This window comes from Thalassophryne amazonica, chromosome 7 (assembly GCF_902500255.1).
Source record: "Thalassophryne amazonica chromosome 7, fThaAma1.1, whole genome shotgun sequence".
Taxonomy (NCBI): domain Eukaryota; kingdom Metazoa; phylum Chordata; class Actinopteri; order Batrachoidiformes; family Batrachoididae; genus Thalassophryne; species Thalassophryne amazonica.
In genome coordinates, this window is record NC_047109.1 from 71,667,255 (window position 1) to 71,691,419 (window position 24,165).

General features: G+C 41.7%; 1 protein-coding gene across 4 annotated transcripts in view; it reads right to left on the reverse strand.

Annotated features, from left to right (window-relative positions):
- grik5 (glutamate receptor, ionotropic, kainate 5) overlaps positions 1-24,165 on the reverse strand; it is a 352,876-nt gene that overhangs the window by 239,547 nt on the left and 89,164 nt on the right. The window lies entirely within an intron of this gene.

Sequence of the window (24,165 nt, forward strand, 5' to 3'; positions counted from 1 at the left end):
CATTCAGTCAGTGAGTTTGTCAATTTTGTGGAACAAACAGGTATGAATCAGGTGTCCCCTATGTAAGGATGAAGCCAGCACCTGTTGAACATGCTTTTCTCTTTGAAAGCCTGAGGAAAATGGGACATTCAAGACACTGTTCACAAGAACAGCGTAGTTTGATTAAAAAGTTGATTGGAGAGGGGAAAACTTTTACACAGGTGCAAAAAATTATAGGCTGTTCATCTACAATGATCTCCAATGCTTTAAAATGAACAAAAAAACCAGAGATGTGTGGAAGAAAACGGAAAACAACCATCAAAATGGATAGAAGAATAACCAGAATGGCAAAGGTTCACCCATTGATCAGCTCCAGGATGATCAAAGCCAGTCTGGAGTTACCTGTAAGTGCTGTGACAGTTAGAAGATGCCTGTGTGAAGCTAATTTATTTGCAAGAATCCCCCGCAAAGTCCATCTGTTAAATAAAAGACATGTGCAAAAGAGGTTACAATTTGCCAAAGAGCACATCAACTGGCCTAAAGAGAAATGGAGGAATATTTTGTGGACTGGTGAGAGTAAAATTGTTCTTTTTGGGTCCAAGGGCCGTAGACAGTTTGTGAGATGACCCCCAAACTCTGAATTCAAGCCACAGTTCACAGTGAAGACAGTGAAGCATGGTGGTGCAAGCATCATGATATGGGCATGTTTCTCCTACTATGGTGTTGGGCCTATATATCGCATACCAGGTATCATGGATCAGTTTGGATATGTCAAAATACTTGAAGAGGTCATGTTGCCTTATGCTGAAGAGGACATGCCCTTGACATGGGTGTTTCAACAAGACAATGATCCCAAGCACACTAGTAAATGAGCAAAATCTTGGTTCCAAACCAACAAAATTAATGCCTCGCAGATGTGAAGAAATCATGAAAAACTGTGGTTATACAACTAAATACTAGTTTAGTGATTCACAGGATTGCTAAAAAAGCAGTTTGAACATAATAGTTTTGAGTTTGTAGCGTCAACAGCAGATGCTACTATTATTGTGAACACCCCCTTTTCTACTTTTTTTTTACTAATAACCCAATTTCATAGCCTTAAGAGTGTGCATATCATGAATGCTTGGTCTTGTTGGATTTGTGAGAATCTACTGGTACCTTGTTTCCCATGTAACAATAAGAAATATACTCAAAACCTGGATTAATCCTTTTAGTCACATAGCACTACTATTATTCTGAACACTACTGTATCATGTCTACATAAATAACATCATAGGGTTGTGTTAGAGATTTTGTTCAGTAATACCCAACTGTGCAAAAGATTTAAGTATTTATAATGTTCCTAATGTAAAGTATTGAGCTCACTGTGATAAGAAGTTGGACAACCAATACTGTATGTAGACCTGGGTTTGACTCCCGCTCATGCTGCCTGTTTGCTTCCAAGGACACTGTCAGGGGGGGTGTTTGATCCGCTTTTATTTCTTGGTTGTGATCCATTTTTGTCTGTTGGTTGTCTTCCCTTTTGTTTATTTTCTTGTTGGATTCTTTTCTGTTTGGGTCTTTCTGCCTTTCTTGGTGGCGGGCGTGTCTGTCTCTCTCTCTCCCTAGTCACGCCCCCTTTTCTGGTGCTTTCCACGCTCACCTGTTCTCAATTTTCAGCTCATCACTGGGGTGTATATATACTGCTCATTCTGCTTTGTTTCTTCGCCAGATTGATGCGCCCTGTGCCTTCTTTCCAGCTCTTGTTTGTGTTCCATAGTCCTGCCTGCCTCATTGTGTATTCGACCTCCTGCCCGTTTGTTCCAACTACGATTAAGCCTGATGATAATAATACTGCTGCTGTGTTTTTTTGGACTGCCTATCCATGTACCGACCTCTGCTTGTCACACCACTAAAGTTCGTCAACCAGAGCTGTGTTTGTGAGTCTTGCATTTGTGTCCTAACCAAACCATCTGCCAGACACAAAATAAACATGTTCAATATCAGCAAATAAACTCACCGGCCACTTAGTACACAAGTGCTGGGGTGCGGTCTGAAAACATCGGACAGCTGTCTCAGAGCAGTCAATATGGGTGGACCCATTCGTGCGGCTGCCGCGAATGTTTTGCACATGTGCAAACACTCGCCACATGCAAACTTCACATAGAAAGAAAGGATGCAGGTGGGAATCAATCCCATGATCTTCTTCCTGTGAAGCAACAGTGTGTGCTTTCACATCAGAGTTTCCAAAAGTCTCCAGTAACACCAGCAAAAGTTGCTAGATTTTTCACTAGTTGCTTTTTTCATTTTTAATTTTTTTAAAAGTCACTATAGGGTCTGAATGGAGGCTAAATTCAGTGACAAAGTCCCTAAGTTGACAACACTGGTGGGCTGACCTCATTAACTCTTTTTCCTAAGCTTGAAGGGGGGTTCCGCTCTCCTGATGATGTTTCAGTTCCTGAGGGACTGCCAGGGGACCCTCCCGCTGATGTCAGTGTTCCAGCGGAGCCATCTGGCTTCACTCCCGATGACAGCGCTGTTTCTGAGAAGCCAGCAGGTTCCATTCTGGAGGATGTCTGTGGTCCATTCGATCCATCCACCCCTGTTCCTGACACCGTTGCTGTTCCCGAGGGCTGTCCACCCCTGCTCCCAATGACATCTGTGGTCCTAAGGAGCCGACAGGCTCTGTTCCAGATGAAGTCTGTGCTCCAGTGGAGCCGTCTGTCTATCTCCCGGTTAACATTGCTGTTCCCATAGGGCTGCTACCTATGTCGTGGTTGATGTCTCTGTTCCTGCGGGGCCACTACCTATGTCCTGGTTGAAGTCTGTGTTCCTGCTGGGCTGCTATCTATGTCCTGGTTGACGTCTCTGTTCCTGCGGGGCCAGCCACCCCTGCTCCCATTGATTTCACTGTTCCTGAGGAGCCAGCTGGCTCCATTCCAGATGGCGTCTGTGTTCCAGTGGGGCCGCCCACCAGTCCTCCAGATGAGGGCCATCGAGGGGCTGTCTGCCCATCCTCCTGATGACATCGGTGTTCCTGTGGGGCTGACCTGCTGTCTGCCCAATGACAGTGATCCTGAGGGTCCGTCTGGCCGTCCACCCAGTGGCCGTCTTCTTGACTGCTCTGGACTCTTGCCAGTAACACAGCTGTCCTCCTGATGCCGCTATGGACTCCTGCTAGCCATTGGGTCATATGCCTGGTCTCTTCATATTGAAGTGTTCTCACTTTTGTGTACTGGCCTTCTGGCTCCCTCCTCCTGCCCTGCTTGTTGTTGGGTGCTTGGGGTGTTTTTATGTTTGTTTGTTTTATGTTTCGGTCTCCTGGTCTCACTCCCCTTTATGGTAAATGGGCTGCATTCATATAGCACTTTTCCAAGCTTAAAGTGATTTACAATAATGGCTCACATTCACTCCAGTGTCAGGATGCTGCCATACAAGGTGCTCACTACACAGTGGGAGCAACTAGGGGATTAAGGACCTTGCCCAAGAGCCTTTAGTGATTTTCCAGTCAGGGATTTGAACCAAGGATATTCTGGTCTCAAGCCCAGCGCTTCACCACTAGACCATCACCTCCCCTTGCTTTTGTTGTTTTCTCTGTTCTGTGTTGGGAGGTTTGAGCCATCAGGGCTATCCTTTGATGGGGGAGTCCATATCTTTGTTGTGGTTTGTCCCCTGTCTGTGTCTGCGGTCCATATCTGTGGTCTGTCCTGTGCACTTATTGTCATTGTGTTCTGTCTGTGCCCTTGTGTTAGTATTCTGTGGTCTGTCCCCTGTCTTCCTTGTAATCCATCCTGTGTCCATGTGTCTATGTTTTCTGTCATGTTTTAGTCCTGTGTTCATCTGTTAATCATGTTGTCCCAGACAGCAAATGGATCCAGTTGTAGTACAACATCCGGTACCAATCATGAAAACAGATCCAGTCCAGACAATTTTTGCACCCTGGCCCAGATCCAGCACGGTTCCACTTTACAGTTCTGGAACAGATCCGGACAAGATCCACAAAAGACTAACCGTTTACAGCCCATATCTGGCACAGATCTGGGACAAATGTGGTCCGCATTACGGCACCGTGACAGGAACATGGGGTTAGCATAACAACAAGCAATTTTATCTGCACTCGGGAGAAACTATCCATTAGTGGTCATAAACTCTGGGCTGTGAAAACTCTGCAAATCCGCATGATACGCGGATTTCATCATGGAGGTGTGGGGGGGGGGCAGTGTTAGTATGTACTCTAATTGTGATCATCACTGAGGTTTTTTTTTTAAGGCTTATTGTAAAGCATTTTTTTCTTTACAACAAGTAAGTTTTATTAGTCTGCGGACACTGATCTGTGTTCATAGACACAAATCAGTTTCCTAGTTGACTCCAGATGTTGTTCTGTGACTTCAGATTCATAAAAATTCACATTCCTAATTGGACACTTAATAGTAAAATTATAACACACACTGACATACTAACACATTGCAGCAGCCCAAAAGTAAACATTATCATCACAGAATATGGTTAAGACATCATTATGAAATCCTTCTGCATTCCAACACCCCCCTGCTCCTCCCCGCCAGAAACATCTGCAGCAAGGATTTGGGGAACTGTTTAAGCAGTAATATGTCACTTGCATTTTTGTGCAAATTGCTATCTTTTTCGTGAGCTGCTCATCTGTTGTGTGTTTGAAATGGGCCCCAGTGAGGGGCTTAGTTCCTGCTCTTCCTGACAGCTACACTCACAATGAGGCCTGCTGGCTTTACAGTATTGGTTAACATTCAGCTACAATACTGCTTAACAACTCCACTGAGGGTGTTAAGCTGCATATTAGGACACAGATAGCACGCCAAAATAGTTCTCGTCATGCTATGGTAGACAGGCATTCTTTCTTTCAGAGACCCCCTGTGCTGAGACTCACTGAAAACAAAACAGAACTACCATTTTATAACAAAGAGTATGTTCATTACATTCTGTCAAATGGTATAAATTTCTCAAAAATAAATAAATAAATAAATGCAGGCTGAATCATCATACAGATTATAACCACCTCCAAATTAACACTCTAAAATGGTACCTCCTGACAAAAACCCAATGTCATACAATGTTTTTACAAATACCTCCAGTACAAAGGCACTCAGAGAATAGAGAGCAAACGTCATATTTTACAGTGTTAATTGATTTTTTTTTGTCCCATTGTCCAATTTAAGGTCAGATCAGGGAGCGTGCATCCACCACACCAGGGAACTGCCTTGAATCCTGGATGACAACCATCCAAGCAGACAACCGATCCATCCCCACCTCACAAAGGTAACCATCTAGCTGCTGCTGCCAGGTTAAATGTGAGCATCCCCTTGACCCTCTCCAAGAGATGCTGAGGCACCTACGTGCTGGATCAAGTACAGAGAAAAATATCACAGCTGAGGTAATCTAAAATAACTGTTCATGTATCACAAGGTCATCCTAAAGGTAACCAAGGAACCTCTGAAGAGGGTGAGTACCAAAGACATCCAGTCATCACCTTAGGTTATTCTTAGTGTCCATGTCTCACATCCATACAGTGAGACTGGAAGCACCAGGACCTACATTGTCCGGCAAAATATCTACATCACCAAACATCTCTGTCCAGTGACCTCTCGATCTCAATGGCTGAGGAGCCAGAGACATGAATTTCACTGCCAAGATAAGTGAATGTCTCTGCAAGTCCAACATTTTCAACATATCCAGGAAGGCACTGAAGGCTTGGATTTTAAAAGTAGCCGTAAAAGTACGTTCATGATAGATTTAATATCTTGTTATAATCATTCAGACAAGCTGCGCTGTGGCGCGGTGCACTGACGCAATCACTCGCATGCAAGTGTTTTTTAATGTTTGTATAATGTTCAAGTCAAGTTCACGTAATGAATGCATGATGGAGATTTTGAACATTTCAAAATTTTCTTTGCGCTCTTGCACAGAGCCGTGCACAGTTTACAACGGGTTTGAGACATGTTTACTCTTGTGCATGGCAGAGTGTGTGAAATTACGTGGATCAAAGTCGTGCAAGTGTCAGGGGGTCTTTAGACTTGATCCAGGACTATCACAAACCCACTCATGCCAATTGTTAGTTGCGCTTTTAGATTGCTGCAATCAGGGTGTCTATTGAGTCGGCAAAGATTCCAGGATCATCTGGGACATCAAAGTCATCCAACAAAGAAACTTAAGCCACGGGGTTCCACAACCTGACCGAATACCCAGTCCATGTGGACATCGAAGAGAACATCAAACAAATCCCTGACGAACAACAGTAGCAGCTGTCCAAAACGGGGCAGAATCTCTTTGATTTGAATTTGTTTATTTTAATATACCATTAGAGCTTCCTATGTTGAAGTATTCTGAAAAAAAAAAAAATCCTTGGCCTCAGATTTGTAGTCTGTAAAAGGCAATTACTGAATGAAAACAATAACAATAAAAACAAACAATAAAAACCATAATCATTTGCCAAAATAAAAGAATAAACAGATTCAGCATTGAGTACATTTGATGCACCAGATTAATTCAAAAAGCAAATCTTATTTTGCATTGTGTTATATGCCACAGGCATACAGGTGGCACAGCAGTTAACACTCTTGGCTTTCAGCAAGAAGGTCTGGAGATCTGCTGTGGTGACCCCAAGCAAATAGTCAAATCCAAAAAATAGACCGTATGCTGTCTATTTTTAGACATGTGTGCTACCTGCTGAACAGTGCCACCTGCTGGATGATTGGTGGACGATGGATATTATGGTAGATGATGGATATTAAGAGCAGATGTGGCTGGAAGTGACATGTAGCTTGTTATCCCAGACTCACCCACAACTTAGGGGATTCTATTCAAGAATAAGCAGAATGTTTTTGGCAAGTTTTATGAAAAACTATTTTATTTTGCATGAACAAGCCGCCTGATGGAAACCTCCAACCACTATGTTTAACATACTGGAAAATAGGAGAAGAAAATGGGGCAACGAGGAGGTTCATTATACCTCTGTTTCTGTCAGAGTTTCGTTATGAACGTTCCTCACTGCCTGACGGGGCACGATGTGTCTGTGCGTGTGTCCTGTATTTGTCTCTGTTCTGAGAACGCCTAATGCAACCATTACATCAGTCTACGTATCTGCATTTCAGCACACTCCAACATTTGCGTGTTTGAGAAGGCATGCCTGTATTGGTCAGTGTTTAGGACGAAACCAGCAGTGTGCTGATGGTTGAGCTGCGTGGATCACACCTCCTGTTGACAGCGGGCTCGGAGCGAGGACGCTAGTCATAATATAACAGCAGGAAGGTGGGAGGACATCACCGCCCAAGTTCATGCACACATACACTGACACAGCGCTAAAAGTCACATCAAGTTCCTTATTTAGATTGGCTATGACCTCTGACCTCTCTTCCCATGCTCATTAGTCCGAGCCAACAGTCTCTGACAGCCCACACACAGAACATCACATTGCTTCATTGGTGGTGTCGTACCTAATGCATACAACTCGCAGGTTTAGTAAGGCTCCTCAATGTCTTGTTTTGCCGTAACTGACCAACACTGGCGGCGCTTATTACTTTACCGATCTGGAAACACTAAGCATTAATCTCCAAGAATCAGCAAGTCAAGCATTTATAGTTAATAGCAAATACCTTTTTTGTCATTCATTCATTTTCTGCTGTTTGTCCAAGTCTGTGTTACGGTGGCAGTAGCCCAAGCAGCTCAGTTCACACTCTCTGAATGATAGCAATTACTAATTAATACAACTAAAAACTGAATGCACTCAGACAGTGCATATGTTCAATGAGGCCCAGGCATCCTCTGCCTGTCCAGAATTCTGCTGAAGTAACATACAAATAATATGGAAATCAGTGGGAGATGTTTGAGCTGTACTGTTCAAAACTAACTACAAACTCTAATCAGCTCTTCCTCGACCAAAGGCTCACATCCTCAAACAGGTTAGCTGAAATCCATTCATGCATTTTTGAAATATCTTCCTTAGAAACAAATACACAATCAGGGTGAAGACATTACTTCCTTGGTCGCCGTAACAGAAAAGCAGAAATTGAATTGACCATGAATAGAACATTCAGCCAAAATAAATGGATTTTATAAAATTTTGTTGTTAAAAAAAAAAAAAATCAGAATCCATTCACAGTTTTAAACCAATATTAGGTATATCACAAAAAAATATGGTAAATGTTGAACTGTTAATAGCACCCCTGTCCTATAAAGTCTATTAAAAGATTTTTTTTTATAGAAACTGGATTACAATCCAAATGTGGGAACTAAACCCAGGTGATTTGGTTTGGTTACTTTTTAGCTGCCTCCAGTTGACACAGTGCATCAGGTATAGATATGCACTGGGATTTTTTACAGTTTTTATGCCCCTTCCAGATGCAACTCCAGTAGAGCAGTTCTGCAGGCGATAGTCGAGAAGTTGTGAGAAGTGGGCTTATAAACAGAGATGCCTTGGTTCACTTCCTGATCAGATGAGAAAAATCACAAAGAACCCGTGAGCAATGTCTTAATCCCCAAGTTGCTCCCAGCGTGCAGTGTGTCCATGTGAGCATCTGCATTAAATGGAAAAGTGGTATAGAAATGCAGTCCATTTATCAATTTATGTAGAGAAACATGATCACAGCTCCTGATTTTCTCAAGCGGTCTCCAAGGCAAGTACTCCTCAGGACCTTCTTTTCTCCACTTGTGTGATCTTATGGGATCAGATGTGCTTAGCGCTGAATGCAATGTGGCTCCAGCTGAACCCAGGTGACACTATCATGTGTAAAATGTTATAGTCAGTCATATGTTTTTCACCAAAGAGTCCAAAATATCCTCAAAGGGAAAAAAAAACAAAACCCCATTTCTTAATGGTAAAGTGTGACTGGATCTAGACAAGTCATCTGAGGTACAAAAAAAATAAATAAATTAATGATCTTTATCAGTTTATGTAATGCATAGAATTGAGTATCATCATCTTCACAATAATAGAGAAACTACTAAAAATCACTAATGCAGTATATTGCAGCGGACGTATTTACAACCTGATGGGGAGTAAGCTGTGTGTAGAGTCTTGTGGGACCCCAGATGAAAATTTAGAGAGAAGAGGAAATAAAATAGAAAATATTAACTCTAAAAGAATCTATACAGGCCCAGAGGTCCACTAGCGCTGGTGCTTATCTCCAGATTCTGCAGCATGAAGCGGATGAGGGTCTATGACTCTGGATGAAACACCAGTCTGACTCAGGTTACTTCCCAAGCCAAGACACATACTCATTTACAGCTGAGTGGACAGACAACGCAGATGAAGAGTCTTATTGAAGAACACAGACAGGCCATGTGACTGGGAATCAAACCCAGATTTCCATATCTGTAGCTCAGCTCCTTAATTATCAAAGAATAACTTTAAAAATTAATTTGCATCAACATCCAATCCAGGTTAATTGTTTCCAGTTTCAAAATCAATGCCTACAAATAAAATTGTCGATAAATGTAAGAGCAATCATTTCTGTTCGCCGACCTAAAGATGTGAATGTGTGAGGTACACTTTTTCCCAGGAGAGATGAACCTCACTTCTCATTCTTTTGCAGTGTTGATGGAAAAACAAGTGAGACAAGTAACATATAATTGCTAGTAGAGATAACAGTATCACATATCAGAGCTGTGAAGCTTCCGCAGTTAGAGGTGCAATGGGGCTGGAGGGCACGGAGTCAGTGTTTGAGTGCAGACTCCAGAAAATGCACTCAAAACAGGTCCCTGTCACATTCTAGTTTCAGTGTTCTTCAAAACAAATGTGAATAAAATGCCAAACTGAAGTCTGTTGTGCACTTGTTTGAAATGCCAGGTGTCAAAATATCAAATGCCTCTGAACCACGACCTTAAAAGCCAAATGAAGGATGAAACAAGTATTATCTACGACATCATCTACCCTGATCTTGAGACCCTGTCCAGCCTTACTTGGCTTTTAATTATTAATGCTAGAGTGGGTGACAGGGAAGAAATCATGAAATTCATAGACTCGTAACTTGGCAGGTCTTTTACCTGAAGGACAAAACCTTTCATTTTCTTTTCCTTTTTTCTTTCTTTGCTCATAATTCCATTTCGCTTTCTTCCCCCTTCTCTTTTCCCTGCATGTCTCAAGTCAATTCGGTTAAGTTCAAAGGCTCTACATTAGCATGACCAGTCCTGTGGTGAAGTGCAAGCTCACTGAGAGGGATCACCACGACGGAACAAAATAAAACCACAGGAACCTCAGTACCACCACACAAATACTCATCAAGTGACTTACACAGAAGACGAGTGGATGGATGGATGGATGGATGACAGAAAGAAAGGCAGACATTTAACCAACTTTTGCTGTCACATACAAACTGGTGACATATTAAAAGGAAAAACCTGAAAACAAATGAGTGGACAGTCGATCAAATGCCTCCATCCATAGTGCATGAGGGGTCATTGAATGGTTCACCGAGTTTGAAAGTGATATGGTGTGGTTGTCACAATCACCTGATATCAACCCAGTCAAACATCATTGAGAGACTTTTTCAGTGTGGCTTCCCTCACTAGTCTCCTTTCCCTGTCAATCAATTTTGGAGAACTGCCAAATCCAGACAGATTCACCAGTTTGCATTTCTTAATGATGTACAATAACGAGGGCAGCACGGTGGATTAGTGGTTAGCACTGTTGCCTCACAGTGAGAAGGTCGTGGGTTCAATTCCCGTAGCCTTTCTGTGTGGAGTTTGCATGTTTTCCCCGTGTTTGCGTGGGTTTCCTCCGGGTTCTCCGGTTTCCTCCCACATCCAAAGACATGCGGGTTAGGTGGATTGGAATCAGTGGCGGCCCTAGAGTGATTTACTCCCCGGGCGAAACCCCCTGCATGCACCCCCCGCGCACACTAACGTGGCCACCACCTCCGCCCCACCACCCATGAAAACACTAACTTCGTCCAGAACACCCACAATCCCACAAATTAACTCACAACAGCTTAATGTCTACTGCAATAACAAACACAAAGATAAACAATAATTACTTCAATAAAGTTTTAGAACATAAAAAAAACAAAACACTCAGTGACTTCACATTACAACTATGTACAGTACAGGTATTTAAGAAAGCACAACTGCACTACAGCACCACCCGATGGTCAAAATATTGCATGTCATTCAGTTTTACCAACAGAGTGCACTTTGCATTATCATAGAGTACCATTCACCATAATGAACAAGACTTAAACCTCCATGAAAGTCACACCATATAAATAACACAAGAAGTTAATCTGTATATTACAGAATACCATGAAGTGACAAAAAAAATGTACAAAAAAACCCCTATACATTAAAGTGGCAAAATGGTAAAGCGCAATCATGTATCATAAATAAATGAACTAACGACAGAGGTAAATTCTATACCCATTACTGTACACATAAGAAGAAATAACAAACACTATTGTGTATCATAAGTAACAGGAAGCAACAAGTGAAGTTAACACTCTTTAAAGGCAAAAATGGCAAACCACAATAATTTGTCATAAATAACAAGAAGTGCAAAAGAAGTAAGAGGAAAACAGTCTATATACAAAAGTTTGCAGGAGGGCATCATAATTGTTTGCCACAGTGCTCACTATCCGTGATGTGAAATTCCATCGAGTAGGAGCATTTCTGGGCAACCTTGAGCAGCCTGCAGACTCAACAAAAGACATCCTCTTTGTGGATTTTGAGAAAAATGTGGCAAACCCAGAGAGTGATGCAAAAAATATTCTGCACTCAGATAAGCATTTAGCCCCCTGAGACAGAACCAGATTGATCAGTCTGTGTGCATAGCAATGCACAAACACTGCACTGGGGGCTATTGCTTTAACTTTGGCCTGCAAACCATTGAGAGCTGAAGCCATGACAGCAGCCACGGCTTCTTCGTAAGGAAGATTATCAGATGGCTTCGCCAAAATCCGGTCCACAACATTCAAATTGTCTGCCATTATGTGCAGCTTGCTACCTAGCTAGCTCGCTAGCTGGGACTGGCGCGAGTGAGTGCTTTGTGACGGTGGAGGAGCTCAGCAGCACCCGCTGCTCGGTAGGGACAGAAACTGCGATAGAAGTCAGAAAGAGTGATAGAAGTCAGTCTCCAAACACAAGCAGCTACAAAAAAAAAAAAACATACCAGAAATAGAAGCTCCATTTGTCGCTAGTCGTTTTTAACAAAGAAAATGCCGCTAAGAGGATTAGGAAAGTCTCCAGTTCAACTCAGAACAGAATGAAAATTAAAAAATGCTCCCACAGATGTTTACACCAAAAGATCGCTGATTCGCTTATTTCACTGTCAATCAAAACGGGATCATCATCCACAAATCATCCAATCATCATGCAGAAGCTGAGCGTCCGGGCCAGCCGAGGCCAGCCCACTGCCCCATAGACCCCCAGACACGCTGAGCGTCCGATGGCCGGGACAAAGCCCAGCATTTATCCAATGACTCGTCTCGTTTCGCTGCAGTCTTTGCTTCGCTATTAAACTCTGTGGACGCTCAGCGTCCACACTGTTTAAAGCACTGTGAAGCTGCGGGAATACGTAAATCAATACATACCTTTTTCCTTTGCTCGTTTCTCCTTTTCTTCTTTCTTTTTCTTTCAAAATTGGGCACCTGATGGCTTTGATCGTTTCCTATCCATGATTATGTCTTACTCGGTTTCGACCACCTCCTCGTCCAAACATTGAATGATTCTCCCCTCCCCCTCCACAAACTCTGCACTGTGCAGCGTTGCTCACCTAATGCGAGATGTGATATGGGGGGGGGGCGCTCTGCCGTAACGTAACCACGAACTCCCCCGTCAGGACAAACACCCCCCCGGTTTTATTTTTTTTATTTTTTTGGACAGGTTTTTTTGTTTTTCTTCCGCAGGCAGCTGCCCGGTCGGCCCGCCTCCAGGACAGCCCCTGATTGGAATCTTTAAATTGTCCATAGGTGTGTGTGTGTGGGTGTGTCTGTGTTTGTTTGTTTGTGGCCCTGCGACAGACTGTTGTCTGTCCTGGGTGTACCCCGCCTCACGCCCTATGGCTGCTGGGAAGGGCTCCAGCCCCCCGCGACCCTTAAATGGACTAAGCGGTAGAAGATGAATGAATTACTGTACATTAGCGAAGTCTACAAGAGACAACTGAGAAGTTTTCAGCCTCACTGAGAAACAATCGGGCGTGGTTGTCCATCTTTTGCACTGACAAACCAGCACTCAACATTGCACCCAGTGAGCCAAAACTTTGCACATTGAGAAATGCTGGTTTCTCAGAGTGCAAAAGATGGAGAACCAGACTGTTGTGTGGGCCGCTGAAGAGGAGGTACTGCTGGCCCACCACCACCAGATGGCGCCCTGCTTGAAGTGCGGGCTTCAAGCACAAGAGGATGGTCATAGCAACCGGGAGTGACAGCTGTCACTTGTCATCAGCACCAGCTGTCACTCATCCATATCACCACCACCATAAAGGCCGGACTGCAACTCCACCTCCCCGCCGAGAAATCAGCTACCACTCAGGTAACCTTCTCTGCTGTGATTTACTAAACATTGTTCTGTGTGCAGCCGTCATCCTGTGGATACAGTCTCTGTAGCTGGATTGGCGGATAGTGGGAGTTGCGACTTCTTCACCTCTCACTCCTTCCAGGGAAGTGACTGACAGGAGCTGCACGGGTGAATCTGTTTCTGGAGGTGGAGGTTCTCCCTCCCGGAGGAACTGAGTATGGAGAGATTACTGGGTGTGTATCCACGCACCCACCATTAACTATTTCTGTTTCTGCCAGCAGTACCAGGTCTGACAGCTGGAGACGGTGGCCACCTGGGACCCAGGACTTGGCGGCTCCGGTGTTCTTCAGATCCGTTGGCGGTGGAAGCCGTGTGGGATCCAGCTCTTCTCTGGACAAACGTCTTCTATCCTCGAGCCTGCCCACACGTCACCTTGTGTATGATTGACTGTACTCCTCAACTGCAATTGTCTGTATTCCATTGTGCAATTCACAACATTAAATTGTTACTTTTAGCTTTATCCATTGTCCGTTCATTACCCCCCCCGTTGTGGGTCCGTGTCACTACACTTTCACAACACCAGACCCTTCTTTTTCTGGGCCAGGCTCAGAACTTCTCAATTGTTCCTTATATGTTCTGTGACTTTTAACTGTTCCTGTCTCCTGTATCATAATCTCACAATATGATGATACCTCTGAAACAACTCCACAGTACGAAGAAGACAAATAAAGGCCTGTGGAAAAAAATATATGTTAAACAATGAATGATTAAAACAGGACCATTGGTGCTTTCACTTTACATATGAGGTCTGTGATAAAAGTAACGGACCTTATTATTTTTTTCAAAAACCATATGGATTTGAATCACATGTGATTACATCAGACATGCTTGAACCCTCGTGGGCATGCAAGAGTTTTTTCACGCCTGTCGGTTACGTCATTCGCCTGTGGGCAGTCTTTGAGTGAGGAGTGGCCCACCCTCTCGTCGTTTTTTCATTGTTTAGGAATGGCTCAGAGACTGCTGTTTTGTTTGATAAAATTTTTTTCAAAAACTAAGGCACAACTGAGTGGACACCATTCGATAAATTCAGCTGGTTTTCGGTACAAATTTTAACGGCTGATGAGAGATTTTGGTCTGGTAGTGTCGCTTTAAGGACGGCCCATGGCGCTTGACGGCGATCTGCGCTTCGAGGCGGCAGCGTCTCGCCGTTTCAAGTTGAAAACTTCCACATTTCAGGCTCTGTTGATCCAGTAAGTCGTCAGAGAACAGAGAACTTTCAGAAGAAGTCGGCATGAGGAGTTTATTCAGACATTCCATTGTTAATGGACATTTTGTAATGAAAGAACGTGCGGGCAGAGTCGCATGTCGGGCCAGACCCGACCGCGGGGGGTCACGACAGGAAAAACACCTCCGTTGGAAACCTTAAGGGGCAAGTTGGAACATGCCCAAGCTGTTAAACAATTTCTCAGTTACTCACTTGTTGAAAGCCATCAAAAGCCGCCTGAATTTTACAAATGGTTTTCAACACGGAGGTGTTTTTCCTGTCGCGGCGCACACAGATTCGCCGAGTCGTCACGGATCCGACTCGGCGAATTTGCGCGCACGTCTTTCATTACAAAATGTCCTTAAACAGTGGAATGTCCGCATAAAGTCCTCATGCCGGCCTCTTATGAATCTTCTCTGTTCTCTCACGACGTCCTGGGTGAATTAAGCCTTAAATTAGAATGTTTTCAGGTCAAAACAGGCCGACGACGGCGCCTGGAAACGCTGCGCGACGTCCCACTCTGTGGGAAGTCCTTACAGCGACAGAAACACCCCATAATCTCTCATCAGCCGTTAAACTTTTCACCGAAAACCAGCTTAGTTTCTCGAATAGTGTCCACTCGGATATCCCTCACAGGTCCAGAAAAAATGTTGATAAAGCAACACGCGCCGTCCGCAGCGGCTATTCAGACAAAGAGATTCCGACGGGCGGGGTGGAGCACTCCTCACTCAAGGCCTGCCCACAGGCGAATGACGTCACCGACACGCGTGAAAAAACCCACGCATGCGCACGAGGGTTCAAGCTTGTCTGACGTAAAAACATATGAATCAAATCCATTTATTTTTTGAAAAAAATAAAAAGGACCGCTTTTTTCATCACAGACCTCGTATTAAGCAATAACAAAAATAAATCAATAAATTCAAACTCTGCAATAATCTGCTTTACAGGTTAAGCATTAATATCATGGGGAAGTGGGTTATAAACACTTCCTTTTCAGACTTTTGGCTAAGATGGATTTTATTTTTCCCCTCGCATCATCTCAAATCTTTTTGTAGGTGATAATTCATTAAGTGGCTCCTCATACTACTTGTTTTCCCTGACATGTAGATCGCTGTAATCTGGCAATATCTGCATATAGCATTTTTCTTTGTCCATTACCTTTTCTCCTTTGTCATATTTTTTACCATTGGGAAATTGAAATGCTTCAACAGGTTCAGTTTAAAAGACTGTGAACCATCCACAATTTAAAAATTTTCTCTTTCCCCCACCACCGTTTTTGCTGTACTGCTAGATCTGTAAAGGCAGCGAAGGGGGGCACAAAGGTTTGTAGGCATGTAAGGGATGCTGGTCTCTGTTGTTCTCACTTCCCTCTGATCTGCTCCACTACTGCAACTGAAACAAAACTACAGTTTTGCCTGGAAGGCCTGTTGTTTGATACCCACTGTCACAGATCCATGAAGATACTGAGACACTTTTGTTCTTGTGATAGGAAATTCATTGTTAACACTCTAGTCAACAATAATCCTTATATTTAGTTTGTCCGATTACTTATGGCCTCTGAAGATTGCAGGACTATGCACTTTATAAAAATGTCTGTAATTCCCAAGTGGTTAATCCGATACTTTTTTGTTAAACCTGTCAAATCATAGATGAAATTTCTACACCAGAAGCACATTTTAAATTTTGTCATTTCAACTCTTGCGGTGGTGTATAAAGGGAAAATTACAAAAATGGTATCATTGTCCATAACACACCTATGGAAATGAGTGTCTTCCTGGGGGTCTCTGGTCAGGGCACAGGAAACTCCAACGACCTGACCACTGGTAGAATGTCGCTCTTGTTCCTAGAGTCACTGTTGCAAGTAGAAGAATGAGCCCCTCATTGGCAGTAGACAAATATAATTACTTAGAGCAAGGCAACATTCCCAAAACAGAAGTAGTGAGATGCTAAACGTATAATCACTTAGTTTAACAAGCTTCTTTACATTTTCTGAAGTAAACATGCATATGTGTACCCTACCAATCAAAACTGTGGATGCAGTTTCCCATTCAACTGAATGTATGCCAAAGGCACTGCAATTAAGAGTGTGAACCAGGTGGGAGCAATAAGGCTTAAATTGGTTCATAGTTATATCATCAGATACCAGAGCCAGAAACATCAAATCTTGGCAAAGGCACGGAGTGTGGGAGCAAATGAGCTGGCCGAAAGCCACTATGGCTCACTGTGGTAGCTTCAAAAATCTGTCTATTATTTGAAATAATTGCACTCCAAACATTAATATCATTAATGTGCTATTAGCTTGTGTTTTTCAAAACAGCCATGAAAAAACAGAATTCAAATTAGCTTTGTGATTCTCAGGAGGTGAATGTTTTCCTGAAATTTCATTGCATAGGCAGGACATATAGAAGCAATTCAGCAAAATGTATTTTAATCAGCTGAGCATCCCTATGAATGTTGTAGGTACTAGATAATTCTGCAGTGCACATTATACACACACACACATATACATATATACATACACATATATACATACATACATACATATATATATATATACGTATATATACATACATACATATATACGTATATATATATATATATATATATATATATACATACATATATATACATATATATACATATACACATATATACATATATACACATATATATATATATATATACACACACACACACACATACACACATACATATACAAGGTCTGTTAGAAAAGTATCCGACATTTTTATTTTTTTCAAAAACCATATGGATTTGAATCACATGTGATTGCATCAGCCAAGCTTGAACCTTCGTGCGCATGCGTGAGTTTTTTTATGCCTGTCGGTTGCATCATTCGCCTGTGAGCAGGCTTTAAGTGAGGTGTGGTCCACCCCTCTCATCTATTTTTTATTGCGAATAAATGTCTGAACGATTTGGAGCTTTGCTGCATCACTTTTTTTCCAGAAACTGTGAGAGACCTCCAGGTGGACACCGTTCGGAAAATTAACATGGCTTTCAGGGACGATTTTATGGGGATTACACAGATTAAGGAGTGATCCAGACGGTTTAAAGACCACCCACAACTGCTGAGAGCATGGCGCGCTCCCAGCCCCCATCGACAGGCTGACACCCTGCTGGAACAACCAGATCATTTCCAACGTGAAGGCTTTGTTGATCCGGGACCTCGTCTGACTTTCTCAAAAAGGCTGAAGATGTGGACATCAGCACTTTTTCGGTACATTCCACCGTTACAGGAGTTTTTTTCATGGAAAGAAAAGCGGAGGGACGCGCCACGGAGCCGTTCATTACGCGGGACAAAACCACCTCGGTGTTGGTCTCACAGGACGGCTTAAAGGTGGATTTCAGATGGATTCCGGTTGCTTTTCAGTCGTGTGATTATCCGATTGTGATTGTGCATGAGCTGGACATGCCCATCATGCTTCATCACGGCGTTGCTTTGCGCCATGCAGCTCCACCGCGACGCGCAGAATTCCTCCGCACGTCTGTCTCAATGTGCCGAAAAAATGCTGATGTCCACTCTTTTCACAATTTCTGTGCTAGTCAGATGACATACCAGATCAAGACAGCGTCCAGTTTAGAAATGAACGGCACATTCCACTGTTACAGGAGTTTTTGTCATGGAAAGAGGAGCGGCTCCACCGCTCGTCGCAGTGGAGCCGCTCCTACTTTACAATCACACTGCAGTCATTGTAAAATTATTTCCTTTTGCATTTATAATAAACATTTGTATTTATTTAGTGTTTGTTTTTCTGGTTGAAATAAGACATAAATAATCTACCAGACTTCAAAAAATATACAAGTTTCCATGTTATTTTATTTGTCTAAAAATAAATGTCTGAGGTTCCTTATGTTAAACAAGAAATTAGCTAATCTGAAATAACAGGTGGTTTTAATTTACAGATGAAAGGTTTGTAAAGAACCATTTATTGATTTATTTACCTGTTTTAATTACAAGTGTTCTAAACTTTTTTTTTTAACAGTAATCAGAAATTTTGAGGTAACAACAACAAAAAAACATTTCCAATGATTTTTCTTCAGAAAACTGCTCTATAAATGAGCAGTCCTGTCACACGTTAATGTTTTGTACAGGTCTGTGATTTTTTTTTTTTTTTTCTGGAGCCGGGTCTGACAAAACGGAAGCAAAAGCACACAAGCGGAAAAAAGTTTTTGTGTCTCCAAATTGTGTGTGTGTGAGTAAGAGAGAGAGGGGGGAGTAATGTGTAACCACTGCTAGGATTCACACAGCAGCAAATTAAGGAGCTGAAGTCCGTAGCTGTTGCATTTAAAGATTAACAAAAGTAAAGCATAGTTAATTAAGATAAAAGAAATGATTCCAACCTTGTATCAGTAGAAGAGCGGAGAGAAGTCCAGGCGCCGAGGACTCAATCCATTCACAGGGGCGGGAGCAGCCGCCTGCTCTTCCTGCAATCTGATTGGCTACCCTGTATGCTTCTCCATTGTCATTGGCTGTTGGTCATGTCAATCATTGTGCTCAATGTAAGTCTCCGTTGTGTGATCAAGCGGACACAAAACTGAAACCTAGAATAACACTGCGCCATGTATGAAACACTACAGAACTTTTATTTTGACACAAATTCAGGAAGTGGCTCTGCAGCTGCGCCGATTAAATGCTGTAGCTTCACCGATCACGGACTTTCCTCGTGTTGACAGCAGCGCGCGGTTCGAGAATACTGTATATTTCCGTAATCTCTATAAATATGGGAAGGCCGGCCCACGCACGTCTAAACGTGCAGCAGCCCACCGGGCAAATGCCCAAAATCACAGATTACCAGTCCGAGCCTGCTGGATTCTAAGTGTTGTTTATTCCCCTTAAGTGGTACCGATTTGGCCAAAATTGATGAGTGGCTCATGGACTATACAATGACTATTGTTCCAACTTCCAGTCGTCTTCTCCAACATGTCTTGGTCAACCAAGGAAAAGACACTTTCCCTGGAGGCCTATTTCGCCAACAAATTATACAATTTGGAGCAATATGTACGAGGTTTCAGACATGAATGAGTGAAGCTCTTCAACAGCTCACATGTCATTTAGGTCCTTCATACTTTTTTTGAGCAAATGCTTCTGGGGAGCTCCACCCCCCACCTTTAAGCAATTTTCTGTATTTGCCTCTCACATGCCTGGACGCTCCTCACCATCTAATCATTTAGGTCCTTCAGACTATTTATTTATTTATTTGTTTGGGGTTTTTTTTTTTTTTTTTTTGGTAAAATGGTTCTGGGGAGCAGGAGCATGACTAAAACCTTTCAGCATCTGTGGGGCATTTTTCTTTTTAGCCTTTCAGCCTCTTAACCCCTGCCACTTTAAGCATTTTTTTTTAATGTAGATGTAAATTAATATTCAAACGTTTCAGCTAGTTGACAGTAGGGCTGTACAATATGGCCAAATCATCATATCTCAATATTGCCATATCAATATGATTTCACACAAAGTGCAGGAACAGTGAAAATTAAGCATTCTCAAACAAAGCAGTAATAATACCACACATCATAAGATTAGGATACAGTGCCCTCCAGAAGTATTGGAACACTTGGTATTTCACACATTTTAATTTGTTTATGCAATTTCAAATACAAGAAATACAAAGAATAAAACTTCTAAAATTATCTTCCTCAAACAAAGCAAATCTTTAAAAATGTGATAATACCTGTAAATAATAATCAGTTTTGTTTCTTTCTTGTTTATTTGATGAGGCCAATGCACATTAATGAACACTTTGTACATTTTCATGACAGTGTAAATATGGCAGATTTAGCTAAAAGCTACTTCCATCTGTAGTCCTCAGACACACAACAACAAACAATTACAATGAATACAAAACATTAAATCATATACAATACATCTCACCTGTGTTGACAGGTTTGATTGTTTTGAGCCATTTTAAAAGCACTCAGGGTGGGCCTGTGTCGTATAGTTGTTGGAAGGCTGTTCTAATTTGTACAACCCCTCCTGTGTTTTATTGCCAGTTTTCTTCAGACAAGTCAGGGGATGGAAACGTGAACATTTCCAAGTCACTGAATATGTCTTGGACTTTATTTACATCAATTATGAAGAAATACAAAAGTTTCTTGCACCAAAACATCAAATCTAGACTTGCATCTCAGATGTACTTTCTGGCAAATTGGAGCTGAACTATCAAGTGTTCTTTTTAAGGAAATCCTCCTCTATACCACTTCATCAGGAAGCTGGATTTTATATCAAGTTGTAGAGATTTGCTTTCAGTTTGAGTTTAAATAAAATAACTTTAGATTTATTTATCTAAAGTTGTGTCATTGGTGTGTCACTCAGATAGCAAAATTAATAGGTTATTTAAAAATAAGTCCTTCAGAGAGCAAAATTAAGAGGTTACACAGGTTTTATACAGAACAGAGTAGTAAATTACCTGTATTTCTTTCAGCCTGAGCGTCTTCACGTTATATCTCGTGAATCAACAGCTGCCTGCTCATTTAGAATCACTGGAGAAACATGTATATATAAGACAACCTGAGTTAAAGGAGAAATGCTGCTTTTAACAACCTGGACCTCATTTCTGGCATAAAATACGGTCGTTTACTCACAATATAACTTTGGTGTCATTTGGAATCCATGGTTCAGATGACGTGTTCAGTTCAAATCTGAGTTAAATATTTTTCTTCTACTAAGGAGGATTAGAACTTTCTGTGGTACACAGCACCAACTACTGTACAGGAGGCACCTAACAGTCAGTTATGTGTCACTGATTTCAAAATGCAGTTCTTTTCAACCAGACGTGTGGTGGCGTGGCATGTTAATCATCTGTGTCCAATCAGCTTTCAGGGGAGTCCAGCGCAACCCTGGTCTCTGCTCTGCCTCCACCCATGCCATTAAGTGTTCAACATTTGACATTTCCCTTTTTCCTGTGGACTCAAAATTTGGCACTTAATGTTTCAGTCTCAAAATGCCACTGAATTCCCACAAGATCTCGGCTTGTGGGATCCAGGAAGTGTTTGACATTTCCTGTTTCACTGTGTGGACTCAAAATTTGGCACTTCCTGTTTGGGACTCCCTGTACCATGAGCAAGCTTCACACCGCTTATATAATTTGGAAAGAATGACTTTTATGCAAAGTGACAAAGATAGCTGAAACTTTGGGGAATGATCATACACAGACTGGAGTTTTGTAGGAATTATTAAAATTTTTATAGGTTCTGTTTTTGATTGGGGGGGGTGACCCTGTATATAAAAGTGCCACAACCTGAGCCTTCACAAATACCCAACACAGGCCCTCCAAAATAATATTTAAAATAAATAAATAATAAACACACTCCCATGACAATCATATCAATCGGGTCCAATATTTTTCAGAGATCTAAGATTTGCCACACTTTCAGAAACCCATCAGCCTTCCCTCTAAGACTAAACTTTTTTCCAAGTTTTAAGAAAAACATGAGATCTTTCAACCATAGAGAAACAGATGAGACGTGGAGCTTTCCAGGATAATAGCATTCTGTGATGTGCTAGCAATGAGGTAAAGGCAATTACATCCATCTGCGATTTAGTAAGGGGCACAGTGGGGGCACGAGGAACTCCAGAAATAGTCATCAGCGGGCAAAGCTTCAGCCTGATGACAAGAACATGGGAGATAATATCAAAATACGAAATCCAATAGGACTGAAGTTTGGGTCAAAAAAAAAAAGACATGACATAAATGACAAGGATAGGCGTTACATGTATCACACATATCGGAAACATTGGGATAAATTTGGGATAATTTGGACTTTGATAAGTGCAGCCTGTGCACTCCTTTAAATTGAATAAGGGAAAGGTTTGCGTAAGATGAACAGGGTTGGGAGGGTTACTTTAAAAATGTATTCCGATACAGTTACTATTTACCTGTTGAAAAATGTAGTCAGTAATGTAATCCAAGTACCATAATATTAAAGTAATGTAATTTGATTACTTTCAATTACTTCTAGATTACGCCAATATCAAATATGCTAATACAGACAAAAGACACTAAATATAAATAGTGTTGACCACATACTACAGTTTATTAAGCAAAAATAAAACTGTTTCTTTTACATGGCATGCTCTGTTTTACTTCACATTATGAATTAAGAGCACCACAATATTGTTTTAAACACACCCAGTGTTCACCTGCTAAATTTTCAACAAAAAATGACAAACAAATGAAGGATAATGAAAACTCAGGTGGTGGGCGGATGAATTTGTAATTAAAAGTGGCTTGCAGAACAATATACAAAACAAACAAACAAAAAATTCTGCTACTTGTTCAGTAAACATAAAATTATCTTACTTTAGTCTTTCACATGGCATTCGCACCATGTTTAACATATCAGTCCACTTATTGAACTTTCAAAATAAGAAAAAAAGCATAATGAAAACCATTAAGTAAATACTGTCAGTAAGGAGGCGTGGTCGCCATTTTATTTCCGGGCAAGTTAGTGATTTGCGTACATAAAAGTTCAAGAAACAGGTGGAATATGCCAGAAAGCTGCGCATGTTGGCAAAGCCACAAACGGAGGAACAAGGGAGACAATATTTCCTTCCATAAGTAAGTGGTTTTGGTTCTTCTTGTCACTTTGTCCGTGATATTTGGATGATAAACAGCTGTATGTTTCCTGCCGTACCTGTGTCGCCCAATGACACGGACCATTAAATCTTCACTTATGTCTAGTTGATATTTTCCACTGCTAGACCAATGTCTAGTTTTAAATACTTGTCATTCGTGATTAAAATTGTTCGACAAGACTGGGGATTTTTTTTTTTATTTGCACCTTAAAATAATGAGATTATAATGACCCGCGCACTGTGCCGCTCACAGTCACACCCACACAGAGAGATGTGTACCCACACCACTGACTTCATGAATGAAACTCGGTCAATAAAGGATAATTGTGTAAAAATATAATATGTATATAAATGTATTGTAATGGTTTTAGGAGCCGCGCTGCGTTGAACACAGCAGCAGCAGGACGCCTCAGCTCAGCAGCTTAACAGCGCAGATCCGTGTAACTTTCCACACTAATATTTGAGAATGTGTGTGTGTGTCAGAGTAAGTTTAATACTTTCATGACAATTTAATGTAATTAAATTTTACTGGCTCGATATCCAGGTCAAAATGGCATTTTTTTTATTTTAACACCTATTTTGCAAGCATTTTTCTGAGTATGTTCAGTCGCGGATCTCCATTGAAAATGAATTAACAACCGGGTACTTCATCAATATTTTGCCCGGTTAGGAGACGTCATGCTGCCCACGTTTTCTTTCAAAGAAAAAAATTTTATCATTACAGCAATGTATCAACTCCTCAACTAAGACTGAACTCGAAGCTAGACTGCCTGATGTCTTAGCTTCACATTTGACAAATACCCAGTCAGTAGACAGACTTGTGGATAGTTTAAACTCAGTGCTCAAAACTACACTCGACATGATTGCAACACCTGTG